Source organism: Panthera tigris, chromosome X, assembly GCF_018350195.1.
Source record: "Panthera tigris isolate Pti1 chromosome X, P.tigris_Pti1_mat1.1, whole genome shotgun sequence".
In the NCBI taxonomy this organism is placed as follows: Eukaryota; Metazoa; Chordata; class Mammalia; order Carnivora; family Felidae; genus Panthera; species Panthera tigris.
The window spans coordinates 94692175-94704324 of record NC_056677.1 but is presented as its reverse complement, the minus strand read 5'-3'; the positions used below and the strand labels follow the sequence as shown (position 1 = coordinate 94704324).

The following is a 12150-nucleotide window of genomic DNA, read 5'->3' as shown; positions in this document are numbered from 1 at the left end:
TCTGAATCCACACTCCCTTCCCTCTCCTAAATCAGCTTCTCCTTCTGTGTTTATGAGCATGTGCCTACACAAGATAATGTCTACAATTTCCTTCTGTAAATAGCTCATTGCTACATTTCAGAGTCATGTAATCTCTCTGCTTGTAATTTTTAAAATTTTTTTATTGTTTATTTTTGAGAGCAAGAGAGACAGAGCACCAGTGTGGGTGGGGGGAGCAGAGAGAGAGAGAGAGGGAGAGAGAGAGAGAGAGAGAGAGAATATGAAGCAGCTCTAAGCTCTGAGCTGTCAGCACAGAGCCTGACGTGGGGCTTGAACTTATGAACTGTGAGATCATGACCTGAACCAAGGTCAGATGCTTAACCGGCTGAGCCACCCAGCGAACCCCTCTCTGCTTGTAATTTAAAATTAAACACACAGGGGTGCCTGGGTGGCTCAATTGGTTAAGCATCTGATTTTGGCTCAGGTCATGATCTCATAGTTCATGAGTTCAAGCTCCATGTCTGGCTCTGTTCTGATAGCCCGGAGCCTGCTTCAGATTCTTTGTCTCCCACTCTCTCTGCCCCTCCACTGCTCACACTTTCTCTCTCTCTCTCAAAAATAAGTAAATAAACATAAAAAAAAATTTTTTTTAGGGGCACCTGGTAGCTCGGTCGGTTAAGCATCCGGCTTCGGCTCAGGTCATGATCTCATGGTTCATAGATTTGAGCCCCGTGTCAGGCTCTGTGCTGACAGCTCAGAGCCGAGAGCCTGCTTCTGATTCTGTCTCCCTCTCTTTCTGCCCCTCCCCTGCTTGTGTTCTGTCTCTTTCTGTCTCTCAAAAATAAATAAAGATGTCAAAAAATTTTTTAATTAAATAAATAAATTTAATTAAATTAACCGCACATACAATTCAAAATCACACAAGTCTAAAGTATGTGAGTGGAAAGATGCCTTCTTAGAAGGCCACTAATCTTAGCTTCCACTTTTTTCTTTTTCTTTTTTTAAATGTTCATTTATTTTTGTGAGAGAGAGTTAGGGGCAGAGTGAGAGGGAGACAGAGGGTCCAAAGCAGGCTCCGCAGTGACAGCAGAGAGCCCAATGCAGGGCTCGAACTCATGAACCGTGAGATCATGACCTGAGCCAAGGTTGGACGATTAACCAACTGAGGCACGCAGGTGCCCCTTATCATCCACTTGTAACAGTGAAGAAGCCAAGACCCAAGAGTGCAACTTACTCAGAGCCACAGCCAATTGGCAGCAAAGCTGAGATCAGATCTTACAGCTTATCATCTACAACTGAGTGCAGGGATGTTAGAAAGTACCAGATAGGTTAATATTTCTAATCCCCCAGGCAGAACTCTATGATCATCATAATAAATCATTAGAGCGACTGAGCATGCGTGGACACGGTGCTCACCAGATATTAACACAGGAAGTTCAGTGAGGCGCCTACTTTGAAAAAGGAGCCTAGGGGCACCTGGTTGGCTCAGTCGGTTGAGTTTGATTTGAGGTTGAGTGTCCAAGTTTGGCTCAGGTCATGATCTCCCAGTTTGTGACAGCGCAGAGCCCACTTTGGATTCTCTGTTCCTCTCTCTCTCTCTCTCTCCCTGCCCCTCCCCCACTTGCACTTTCGCTCTCAAAAATAAATAAACATTAAAAAAAAAGAAAAGAAAAAGGAGCTTAGGTACGGAAGGGGGTAACACAGAATCAAAGTACAAAATACAACGCGGAGTTAACTCATATACCTATCAGAAGTGTGAAATCAGAGTCCGTTCTTCGTCTATGCTTGAACTCTGGGTCCACACCATCGCACGTGTAGCACACACTGTAGATCACACTCTTCAATTTTCTTATAAAACTGGGACCGGGGTGGGGAGGGCACCTGGGTGGCTCAGTCGGTTGAGCATCCCACTCTTGATTTCGGCTCAGGTCACGATCTCATGGTTTGTGGGTTTGAGCCCCACATCCAGCTCTGTGCTGACAGCGCAGAGCCTGCTCGGGATTCTCTCTCCCTCACTCTCTCTCTCCGCCCCTCCCCCCACTCCCAAATACACTTAAAAACAAAAACGAAAACAAAAACAAAACCTGTGACCTGAAAAGGAAAGAAAGTATTTTTGAGTACCCTCGCCACAGATACAAATCAACTTTTCTAAGATTCCACATGAAAAAATCTATAGCTTCACACTATAATTTGCTGGGATTCAGTGGCCAAAGATATGGATCAGCCTTTCTGCTTAGTTAAGCTACTGTCCTTAAGGTTAATAAAATAAATATCCTGTTAGCCCTACATGCACAGGTTTAGAAATGTTCCCCACTGGCGAGGGATGAATATCCTGACACGAGGCAGCAAGGGACAGTTTGGATTTTGTACAGCGGTATCACTCAAGTAGCTGTGAACAGCTTGTACAACTGTACTGAGCCACTCAAGGTGCTAAGCAAGGAAGAACGTATACACGTGTTCAAAAAAGATCTAACTTATAGAAGCATACATGCTTAGTAGGCAATGGCTAGAGCCTCAATTGATTCAAAGTGGCAAAGGTCTTGAACCGTGTCTTTAATTACGTAAACCATCACGGTAAGCCTGGCCCTAAACCTGACCAATTTGCATACTGCCGAAATACAACAAAATACAACAGCAACCTTTGCATCGAAATGGGAGGGAAAATGACACTCGGTCAGTGGCTGGACGATTTTACAGAGTAACAGCACAAGAGGTACAGGATATTCCCTCTCTTTGCAACTTTCCTCCCCAGATCTCCATAGGATCTCTTCCTTCAGGATTTTTGTCACCTTCTCAGTAAGGCCTTTGCTGCACAACCTATCGAAGGTGCAAATCCCCACATCCTTCCCATGGCCTACTCCCCTTCCCTACCCCAGTGTGTTGCAAAGAACAGATCATTATCCCCCATATATATATGTGTCTCCTTGATCTTCCCCACTAGAAATGTGAGCCCCGTGTGAACTGGGACCTTTTTCTTTGTCACTTTCATGGTTGTATTCCAAGCATTAAGAACAGCGTCTGGCACATAGTAGGTGCTCAGCAAAAAACCAAAGTCACTTTTGGCCTAACGTTCATGCTGTTCCAAAGGTGATCCTATTAAATGTACGGTGAGCAGTTTTCAGGATTTTCTTCCACATATTTACATTCTCATATAAGAGACTATTAAAAAATAGATACCATTCACTTCAATTAAGCTTTGAATATTTCTATAATAAACAAAAATCACTTGTTTCCACTTCTACCTGGAGATACAATTACAGCTTTGTAAACATAACCAAGATTAACTCTTTAAGTTTGGTATTTTCACCCGTATTTCTCAATACCGTGCTCAAACTATGATTTTGTTTCTGTTTACTCTTTATCATGGGTGATTTCAAATAAAGCAGATGCAACAATATGTCAGAAATCCTATGCATCTGCCAAACAGCTTCAACAACAATCAACATGAGCAATATTCAACACTTTGCCAGTTGTGGGTTTTGTTTGTTTTTTTTTGCTAATTTTTTTTTGGTTGAGCATTTCAAAACATATTGCAGATATATGGTTTTGCACATAAATCTTAAGCTATACAATCCATATACTCTACTATAACAAACGCTCTAACAGATAAGGGCTTTAAAAAACCCAAATATTATCATTGCCTCTAAGAAATTATAATTATAGCTGTCCTTGCACAAAACAGGTTTGAACTGCACGGGTCCACTTATACACAGATTTATTTTTTTTACATAGTACAGTACTATAAATGTATTTTCCTTTCCTTATGATTTTCTTTAACTTACTTTATTGTAAGAATATACCATATAACATATATAACATACAAAACACATATTTATGTTACTGGTAAGGCTTTTGGTCAACAGTAGGCTATTAGTAGTTAAGTTTGGGGGGGACTCAAAAGTTATACTTGGATTTTTGACTGCACAAGGAGGTCAGTACCCCAACTCCCCTCATTGTTCAAGGGGTCAACTGTATTCCCTAATGCCACGTGAAAATATCCATGTCCAATATGCCTGCTTGACCTAAATATGTCTCTCAAATTTGATTTGTTCTTATTAGGATCCAAACAAGGATCATCCATAGAATTGGCCAAATTATGACTTAATCCTCTTTTCGTCTATAACATCCCTTTAACCCTTTTTCTTTGCCCTTTCTTTGATGAAAATACTGGATTATTTGTCTCGTAGAATTACTCACATTCTGATTTCTCTGTAGACATCTTTGTCCTGAACATATTCCATTACAAACAAAATATCTTGTCATGTGACTTGGTTAGATTCAGGTTAAATTACTTTAGCAAGAATGTTTTATAATTAATGCTTTGTACTCCTATTACATCACATCAGAACACACGTTGTGATTCACACACTGATGATACGAATATGAATCAGTGGGTCATAGTATTTTTACTTTGATTCACCCACACATTGTTCTTTTACTTAAATTTTATTAAATTTATGTGTGGGCTTGCTTTTTATTATTGATATGAAATTCATGCTGTATATAATTTATAATTTTAAAATGTACAAGTCACTTTTTTTATGTTCCCCAATTTGTGCACCCATCACAATCAATTTTAGAATATTTTCATCATCCCAAAAAGCAAGTCCATACCCATTAGCAGTCATTCCCCATTCCCCCTGACAACTTCTAATCCACTTTCTTTCCCTATGGATTTGCCTATTCCGGACATTTCTTGTGAATAGGATCATGAAATACGTATTCTTTTGTGCTGGCTTCTTAAAAGTACTATATTTTCGGGGTGCCTGGGTGGCTCAGTCAGTTAAGTGTCCAACTTTGGCTCGGGTCATGATCTCATGGCTCGTGAGTTCGAGCCCCGCGTCAGGCCCTGTGCTGACAGCTCAGAGCCTGGAGCCTGCTTCGGATTCTGTGTCTCCCTCTCTCTCTGCCCCTCCCCCACTTGCACTCTGTCTCTGTCTCTCAAAAATAAATAAACGTTAATTAAAAAATACTATATTTTAAAGGTTAATTCATGTCGTAATGTGTATCCATGTTATGACTAAATAAAATTCCATGATATGGATATAACACATTTTGTTTAAATGTTCATCAGTTGATGGACATTGGGGTTGTTTCCCCCCTTTAGCTCTATGAATAATGCTGCTGTGAACATTCATGTACGAGTTTTTGTTTGAATGTTTTCAGTTCTCTGTTATATATACCCAGGAATGGAATTGCTGACCACGTGGTCACTCTGTTTAACTTTTGGTGGAATTGCCAAATGGCTTTCCCAGGTGTCCACATGATCTTACATTCCCACTAGTAATGTATATGAAATTAAATTCTTGACAACCTCGCCACAATTGCTATTTTCCATTTTATTTTTAATTTAGTCATCTTGGCAAGTAGGAAGTGGTATCTCCATGTGGTTTTAATTTTTACTTCCCTAATGATGGATGATGTCGAATATCTTTTCTTGTGATCATTGGCCATTAGCATGGGAGGGACCAATGGATTTGCTGCATGTGTGTGAATACTTCCTGTGCAACCTTGGTTCACAGTGGCAAAGCCACTGAGTCTGTTCGTACCTCAGTTTCCTGGCACAATGAGTAGTTAGTGAACTGGTCTCTGCCCAGAGAATGGGAATAGAAAAAGGCTTTGGCTTGGATCTCTGCATGAGGAAATGACCCCCACTCCCTAACGTGAAGGGAGGAATCCAGAGGCGCAGCCGAGACCCAGAGCCCAGGCGCTGGTCAGGTAATCCCACCAGGGGAGGAGGTGGAAACGCTTTCATTTACCACTCTGCCAGGTGGGGAGAGGGAGGCAGGGAATGAACCCCTCCCTTCACCCCTGGGAGTGGAAGGCAGCTGGGTTTTGTGAGATTTCTGGTGTTGACCTGAAATGCAAAAAGGCCACCACCTGGCCAGGACAAAGCCTCTCGGGGCCTTCTTTGTCCTCCTTCCTTCCGCCCTAGAAATTCCCACCCACTTCTGCCCAAACAACCTAGGGAATGGGTGAGAAAAAGGGGCTGTGAGTCCCAGCTTGAACCAGGCTGGGAGCAGCGGGACAGCAGGTGGTCTTGAGGGTGGTGGGCAGGTGTGGGCGGGGGTGACTTCAATTCTCTCTTGAAACAGGTCTGTATTCCGTATTTGTGAAGATTTTCTTCTTTAAAAATAAGAAAGGATTGCGTTTGTCAATGGAGAGAAAAAGTACACAAACATATCTTCACAGATATAGATTACAACCTGCTGGGAGGATACACGCACCAAATTAACACCCCTCATCTCTGGCTGCATCACCTATAGGTTCCTTTTCTTCTATATGTGTCTCCATTATGCGAACATTATTTTGCAAGAGGAAGGTTTTCCTCTTTCAATAGTAGGAAATAAATCAAGACACTGATCAGACAGGAGAAGCGTTCCAGTCGCTGTGATTCTTTCGGACCCGGCACATCACTAGGCGGTGTGGACACCACCTGCAGCAGCCCCGGAAAGGCCACACAGGGACGCTGGCTCCCTAGCAGGTCCTGGGCAAAGAGCGGGAGGTGATGGGGCGCAAAGAGCGCCTGCTCTTCCGATCCCGACTCTCACCCGGGGAGGGAGCAATTAAAGTTTCCATTACCTCAGGCGTATGAATGATGCAAACGTGTAACCTCGTCTGAAAGTGTACGTATTGAAACTTCTTTCCCCCTAAATAGTTCTGCTACTGCGGAACGGAACATTTTCGGTTTTATTGTTTGAGCACCTTCACCACGTGCCCTCTTGCCGGCGGCGGACAAATTGATTTTCCCGAGCAAACCGACCGCTTTACGCTCTCATCTTCCCACGCCCACCTCTTCCCGCCCCTTCTAGCACCTGGGAATGTCCCACCCCTCCCTTGGGCGGGGCCGACACCGAGGAACCCGGATTCCCCGCCCCCGCCCCCGCCCCCGCCCCCGCCCCCGCCCCCGCCGCGACCCCGTACCTCCAGCCTGCGCACGCTCCGGGGAATAGGAGGAGACGCCGACGTTGCGAGGGGTGGCCTACCCACGGCCTCGAGGGCGCAGCTTTACGGCAGGGATGGGCCGGGGGGCGCAGTCGTTATCGTGCGGCCCCGCGCGAGGACCGGAGCCGACTTTGTTTTTCCCGCCGGCGCGCGGCCTCCGCCAGGTGGGTCCCTCGGCTTTCGTCCCTTTGCCGTTTCTTTCCCTTCTCGGGCGCGAGGGGACCGGGGGGCGGGGGGCCGGGCTTGAGCGGCCCTTCCGGGCCCGAGGACCTTCCCTGTCCTGTAGAATGTGGACAGCCTGTCCCCGGCGTGCGACGTAGGCCAGCGGTGGCTGCTGCCCGGCCGGCTTGGAGGGACAGGAGGGGACTGGCCGAGGCGGGGCGAGCGCGGGCTCCGGGATTGTACCGCCGTCTAAGTTCTGTGCTCAGGCGCGTGTAGGGGGAGCCTCCCGGGAGCGCCTTCTCGGGCCTCCCTGGTCGGTGGGCCTGGGAGCGTTTCCCTGTGGCTGCGGGGTGGGGGTGGGGAGGGCGCGGATCCTTGTCCCCAATCCCCACTCTGGCCCCTCGCCTTCTTCCCCACTTACGTGGCCGCAGGAGGTTCTGCCCGGTTGGTTTGGATGGAGGGCTCCCCGGAATGTATCGCCAGAAAAGTGACATTTCGTGTAACTGAGGGAAGAATAGGTGTCCTTGGCCCGTGTTGGGCTCAATTCTCTACTCATTTCGGACAAAGTTTCTTGAAAATCTTGTAAGAAACCCAGTGCCAATGACTGGCTTAAGGAAACTGTTCTGACCTATAAATTGCTTATTTAAGTGAAACTAGCGGATTCACAGAATAGGTTGCAGATAATATGTCATCCACATTATTTTAAATGGACTAAGGGGATTTGGGAGACCAGGGTTAATTTTCACAAGTCGTTGGTGCTCCTCGCGATTTGAAACTTAGGCGGGGACTAAATTTGAAGAGATGAAATGACCTGAGTGAAGGAATCCAGCCTCTTGTCTTCCTGTGTGTTTAAAACTTTTAAGAGCTTTGTAGGGGCACCTGGATGGCTCAGTCGGTTAAGCCTCGGACTTCAGCTCAGGCGATGATCTCACGGTTTGTGAGTTCGAGCGCCTTGTCCGGCTCCGTGCTGACAGCTCTGAGCCTGGAGCCTGCTTCGGATTCTGTGTGTCCCCCTCTCTCTCTGCCCTTCCCCGGGCCGTGTTCTGTCTCTCTCTTAAAAATAAATAAACATTAAAAAAATTAAAAACTTTTAAGAGCTTGGTATTTGTGCACTGGCCTTACTGTGTTTCACTCATTTAAAGAAGGGTGCCTACTCTCCACAAATCCGTTCTGTCCATGTTTGATTATTTATGACAAATGTACACCTTGTTCAGTCCCTGGCGACATCTGAAAAGAAAATGTAGGTTCTATAATTGTAGTCATAGAAACGAACAAAGGACAAAAGTTTGCTTTACCTGCATGCAAACGTGCATGTTTGTTTGTCGCGGACCTTTCCAGATACACACGTCCTGCTGGCCATTCATGAATGAAAAAAATGCAGGTGGAAGGGCCAGGCTATTGTGTTTACTGTGAAGGAGTGGGATTTTTGAAGAGGCTCTTTCAGACCAATTTTAACCATATCTCAGTTCTTAAAACTTTTTAAAGACCAAACTGGAATTTAAGTTAGGATTTTCAGTGAACAGTTTTTTGAAAAAGTTGATGGGTTATCAAACAGCACAGATGTTAGTAATGGATTTTTGACCTAAAATAATTCTATTTCCACATATACTTTTAACCAAACCCCCGAATTTTGGGGGGCTTTCCCCAAGTGATGGGATTACTGGTGCTTTATGTTTTCATCTTTTTACAGTTTTCTGTGAATACGAGGATCTGAAAGGAGGGTGATTACTAATGAAAGAAACAAGCTTTTTAAAGAAGTAGTTTCAGGTGATCAAAGATAATGAAGGCTAGTGGCAATACAGGTTTCCCCTGTTGTCAGAAATTAGAGAACATTCCTCTGAAACCTAAGCTGAAATGGCATAAAGCTAAGAGTATAGTGCACTTACTGAACATTCGTGTTAGGCCACTTCGCTTTTAAGAAAGACTGGTAGTGGGGCGCCCTGAGTGGCTCAGTTGGTTAAGCCACCGACTTTGGCTCGGGTCATGATCTCGCAGTTTGTGAGTTCGAGCCCCGCGTTGGGCTCTGGGCTGAGAGCTCAGAGCCTGGAGCTTACTTCGGATTCTGTGTTTCCCCCTCTCTCTACCCCTCCCCTGCTCACACTCTGTGTCTATCTCTCAATAATAAATAAACGTTAAAAAAAAAAAAAAGACCGGTAGTAGTACCTGTTTTTGCTAACTGAAGGACATCCGAGGATTTTTGCTTTCACAAAAACCGTTACCATGCTAGTGTTGGTCTTTTATAAAAGTGAAGTAGTGGAACTCAAACTTTTGGGAAGCAGGGGATACCCCAATACAAAAATATGTATGAAGCGAACCAACTTGATATAGACGGAAAAAAAGTCCAGAAGGAAAGAAAGCACTAGATATTTCCAGATGACCGCGTTACTGGTGTGCTTGTGTTTCTTGTTACTGATACCGAGGCAGACATTTGGTCTTATTTCCAAAATTTAACAGCTCACAGAAGTTCTGCGATGATCTGATGGCAATTGAAATGTGAGCGTTAGGGGTTTTCACTAGTACCCTGTTTACAGTATGATTATTCCCATCTGAAGTCTTCAAAGAGATTGGCTCCGTTCTTTGTGTAAAAACATCTACCTGTGAAATGGCACTTGACTGTCTGCATGGGCGGGACAAATCCTTGCAAGAAAATAGCAATGAAACCACTTCAGATGAGCCAGGTTCAACACAGGGCAAGAAATGGTCCATACATAAAGAGTTAGTACGATAAACTGGTAATACGGGTCCCTCAGAGGGGCAGGTCACGATTAGAAACCCTTGATGTGTAAGGAATTGTATAACAGTGCAATTTTTGTTTAGATTTTCCTTATTAGTTGGTGGGAAACCTTTTTGTATATTTAGGGTACTTTTGTGTTTCTCTGTGGACTGTTGATATCTTTTACTGTTGGGTGTTACTCAAATGATTTTCTTTGTTAATGTTTATTTTTGAGAGAGAGGGAGAGCATGAGCAAGGGAGGGGCAGAGAGATGGAGAGAGAGAGAGAATCCCAAGCAGGCCCCGCGCCATCACTGCAGAGCCAGATGTGGGGCTCGCACCCATGGACTGTGAGATCACAACCTGAGCTGAAATGAAGAATCGGGCGCTTAACCGACTGAGCCATCCAGGCACCCCTTAAATAATTCCTAAAGCTTCTCCTGTATTTGAGTAAGACTAGTGTGAGTTGAAAATATTTTTCCCTATTTATCATTGCTTTTCTGACTTTGCTTGCAAGAGTTTTTTTTTTTTAAAATATGGTGAATTTTACATGTTCATATATATCCATGTTTTCTTTGATGGATTTTGAATCAAAGGTAGAAAGGCGTTCCCTGCTGCAGGGTTATTAAGGAATCAGCTCGTGCTTTTAGGGGTTTTATGATTCTGTTCACTGAATATTTAATTCTTGGATCTGTATAGAGTTTATCCTGGCTTCTTGTGTGAAATGTGGAACCAAGAACCTGGGTACCCCTTTGTCCCAAATCTGTCCTTTTTTTGTTAATGTTTGTTTATTTTTGAGAGAAGGTGAGTGTGCATGGGGGAGGAGGGTGGGGGGGGACAGACAATCCTAAGCTGGCTCTGTGCTGTCAGCTGGCTCTGTGCTCGATGCGGGGGCTCAAACTCACAGACCATGAGATCGTGACCTGAACCTAAGTTGGATGCTTAACCAACTGAGCCACCCAGGCGACCTCCAAATCTGTCTTTACGTCCACAGATTTGGGAGCCTACCTTTTATATACTAAACTCTTGTATGTCCTTGGGTCTGTTCTCCTTTTTTTAATTGAAGTGTTATTGACATACAGTATTAAGTTAGTTTCAGGTGGGGGGGCACCTGGTTGGCTCAGTTGGAACAGCATGTGAATCCTTTTTACAATTTTTTTTAAGTTGATTTATTTATCTTGAGAGCAAGAGAGAAAGTGAGAGTGCTCGTGCAACGGGGGAGGGGTAGAGTGGAGAGAGAGAATCCCAAGCAGGCTCCATGCTCTGAGCGTAGAGCCAGATGTGGGGCTCAAACTCATGAACCATGAGATCATGACTTGAGCCGAAATCAAGAGTCTGACGCTTAACCAACTGAGCCACCCAGGCACCCCATGCATGTGACTCTTGACCTCAGGGTTGTGAGTTTGACCTCCACGTTGGGTGTAGAGATTACTGAAAATAAACTAACTTAAATTAGTTGCAAGTGTGCAGCATAGTGATTCAATTATATACATTATGAGATGCTCACCACAATAAGCATAGTTACCTTCTGTCACCATACAAAGTTACTACGATATTACTGACTACATACCCTATACTTTACTTTTCATCCCCATGACTTATTTATCTTATAACCGTAAGCTTGTACTTGTTAATGCCCTTCACCTATTTCACCCACTGCCCCACTCCTCCTTCCGTTCTGGCAACCACCCATTTGTTATCTGTATTTGTGAAAATGCTGCTGTTTTTTGTTTTGTTTTTTAGATTCCACATGTTAGTGAAATCACGTGGTATTTGTCTTTCTCTGACTTACCTGACTTAGCTAATACCCTCTAAGCCCATCCATGTTGTCGTGAATGGCAAGATTTCATTCTTTTTTATGGCTGAGTAATATTCCATTGTGTGTGTGTATGTGTGTGTGTACACACCACATTTTTATCCATTGATCTATCAGTACACACTTGGGTTGCTTCCATATCTTGGATATTGTAAATACTGCAGTAAACATAGGGGTGCATATATCTTTCTGAATTAGTGTTTTTGTTTTCTTCAGGTAAATACCCAGTAGTAGAACTATTGGATCTTATGGTATTTATATTTTTAATTTTTTTGAGAAACCTCCATGTTGTTTTCCAGAGTGGCTGTACCAGTTTGCATTCCCATCAGTAGTGCATGAGGGTTCCCCTTTTTCTGCATCCTTGCCAACGCTTGTTATTTCTTACCTTTTTGATACTAGACATTTTGACTGGTGTGAGGTGATATTGTAGTTTTGATTTGCATTTCCTTGATGTTAGGAAATATCAAGCATCTTTGTCATATGTCTCTTGGCCATCTGTATGTCTTTGGAAAAATACCTTTGGGTCCTCTGGCCAT

General features: G+C 44.1%; 1 long non-coding RNA gene across 2 annotated transcripts in view; it reads left to right on the top strand.

Annotated features, from left to right (window-relative positions):
- Positions 1–6905: 6905 nt before the first annotated feature.
- LOC122235268 overlaps positions 6906–12150 on the top strand; it is an 82615-nt gene continuing 77370 nt past the window's right edge. For both annotated transcript variants that reach the window (XR_006213372.1, XR_006213371.1), the window contains exon 1: positions 6906–7088. This is a non-coding gene — a long non-coding RNA (uncharacterized LOC122235268). The remainder of the gene's footprint in view (positions 7089–12150) is intronic.